The sequence below is a fragment of the Pristiophorus japonicus genome, chromosome 1, assembly GCF_044704955.1.
Source record: "Pristiophorus japonicus isolate sPriJap1 chromosome 1, sPriJap1.hap1, whole genome shotgun sequence".
Lineage (NCBI taxonomy): Eukaryota > Metazoa > Chordata > Chondrichthyes > Pristiophoridae > Pristiophorus > Pristiophorus japonicus.
The window spans coordinates 93,813,951-93,816,962 of record NC_091977.1 but is presented as its reverse complement, the minus strand read 5'-3'; positions in this window follow the sequence as shown (position 1 = coordinate 93,816,962).

Here is a 3,012-nt window from a genome sequence, read left to right as displayed (position 1 = left end):
TCAGAATGGGGGGTGGTCACAGCCATTGTACTCACCAGGTGCTGGAGGAGGAGAGAAGACCAGGACATCAGTGGGGATGGAGTGAGGTCCAGGGTGAGGAGGTGGAGGCCCGATAGCCAGGTCCAGCCGCCCAGTCGCTGCAGGAGGTCCAGCTGGGAGGTGCAGGTCGCGTCGAGTCAGCAGGAGGTCCAGCCAGGAGGTCCAGGTCACGTCGAGTCATCCAACTGCCACAAGAGGTCCAGCCAGGAGGCCCAAGTTGCGTCGAGTCGCCGCAGGAGGTCCAGCCGGGAAACGCCAATGTGCGTTGTGGCGGAAGGCCTGAGGTAGGCCCGAACTTTTGGGAATCGCGGGGTTGGGGTTAGGCTGGGGATTTAAGTCTTTAAGACCGCCTATTGGGGTCTATTAGGGCTGGGGCTTGGGAAGTTTAGGCAGTAGGAGGGGGAAGGTTGAGGGCCGAGGAGCTGCTTAGCAGGGGAGCTCCTGAGGGAGCTGCTATCCCGACAGCCACAGTTACAGCCAACCTTGGACCACCTACCACCAAGAGCGCTGCCCAGCGCCGAGCCTGCGGCCAACACCTCACCGTAGGCAATTAGGCCTATATAGAAGTGCCTGGTCTCCAGTCGTACTGGACCCCCTTGCCACTGGACCAAGACCTCGCTACAGCAGATGGCCGACAGCCATGATGTGCGAGGATTCTTCACCGCAGTCAAGGCCACATACGGACCAAACTCCCAAGGCCCCACCCCACTCCTGGCCAAGAACAGGGAAACACTCATCAAGGACACCGAGGCAGTCAGGGCCCACTGAAAGGAGCACTTCACACCTCAGTGAGACCCCAACACTGCACGAGGTAGAAAAAGCCATAAGACAGCTAAAAAACAACAAGGCTATGGGAGCGGATGAAATCCCCGCTGAGGCATTGAAATATGGCAGAGAGGCACTGCTGACGCGAATACACAACCTCATCTCTCTCATCTGGAGGGAGGAGAGCATGCCGGGAGATCTTAGAGATGCAGTGATCGTGACCATCTTTAAAAAAGGGGACAAGTCCGACTGCGGAAACTACAGAGGAATCTCCCTGCTATCAACCACTGGGAAAGTCATCGCTAGAGTCCTCCTCAATAGTTTTCTCCCCATGGCCGAGGAGCTCCTCCCGGAGTCACAGTGCGGATTTCGACCCCTTTGGGGCACAATGGACATGATTCTTGCAGCGCGACAGCTGCAGGAAAAATGCAGGGAACAGCGCCAGCCCTTATACATGGCCTTCTTCGACCTTACAGAGGCCTTTGACACTGTCAACCGCGAGGGTCTATGGAGCATCCTCCTCCATTTCGGATGCCCCCAAAAGTACGTCACCATACTCCGCCTGCACCACGATGACATGCAAGCCGTGATCCTTACCAACGGATCCATCACAGACCCAATTCATGTCCGGACCAGGGTCAAGCAGGGCTGTATCATCACTCCAACCCTCTTCTCAATCTTCCTCGCTGCCATGCTCCACCTCACAGTTGATAAGCTCCCCGCTGGAGTGGAGCTAAACTACAGAACTAGTGGAAAGCTGTTCAACCTTCGCCATCGCCAGGCCAGGTCCAAGATCACTTCAATCTCTGTTGTCGAGCTATAGTACGCAGACGACGCCAGCGTCTGTGCACACACAGAGGCTGATCTCCAGGACATAATCGACGTATTTACCAAGGCGTATGAAAGCATGGGCCTTACGCAGAACATTAGTAAGACAAAGGTCCTACACCAGCCTATCCTCGCCGCACAGCACTGCCCCCCAAACATCAAGATCCATGACTTGGCCCTGAACGTGACCGTGGACTACTTCCCCTATCTCGGGAGCCTCCTATCAACAAGAGCAGGAATTGATGATGAGATCCAACACCGCCTCCAGTGTGCCAATGCAGCCTTCGGCCGCCTGAGGAAAAGAGTGTTTGAAGATCAGTCCCTCTAAACTGTCACTAAGCTCATGATCTACAGTGCCATAGTAATACCCGCCCTCCTGTATGGCTCAGTGACGTGGACCATGTACAGTAGACACCTCAAATCACTGGAGAAGTACCACCAGCGATGTCTCCACAAGATCCTGCAAATCCCCTGGGAGGACAGACGCACAAACATTAGCGTCCTCATCCAGACCAACATCCCCAGCATTGAAGCACTGACCACACTTGATCAGCTCCGCTGGGCAGGCCACATAGTTCGCATGCCAGACACGAGACTCCCAAAGCAAACGCTCTACTCGGAACTCGTCCACGGCAAACGAGCCAAAGGTGGGCAGAGGAAACATTACAAGGACACCCTCAAAGCCTCCCTGATAAAGTGCGACATCCCCACTGACACCTGGGAGTCCTTGGCCATAGACCGCCCTAAGTGGAGGAAGTGCATTTGGGAGGGCGCTGAGCTCCTCGAGTATCGTCGCCGAGAGCATGCAGAAATCAAGCGCAGGCAGCGGAAGGAGCATACGGCAAACCAGGCTCCCTGCCCACCCTTTCCCTCAATGACTACCTATCCCACCTGTGCCAGAGACTATGGTTCTCGTATTGGACTGTACAGCCACCTAAGAACTCATGCTAACAGTGGAAGCAAGTCTTCTTTGATCTCGAGGGACTGCCTATGATGATGATGATGAGACTTGATCACTGTTGTGTTGCTTAAATGTGGGTTGTTCAGGGCAGTCTGTGAACCGCAGCCTCGTTTGGTCCAGGTGCTTTCTGCAAATTTGTCCATTGTCTAGTTTGACTACAACACCCTACTCCCTTCTTTAGCTATCACCGTGCCCGCGATCCACTTGGGACCATGTCCATAGTTTAGCACATACACAGGGTCATTCAGATCAATTTCCCGTGACACAGTGGCGCGACCATCATTTACATTTTGTTGCTGCCGCCTGCTCTCTACCTGATCATGCAGTTTGGGGTGAACCAGCGAGAGTCTGGTTTTAAGTGTCCTTTTCATGAGTAGCTCAGCCGGGGGCACCCCTGTGAGCGAGTGGGGTCTCGTGCG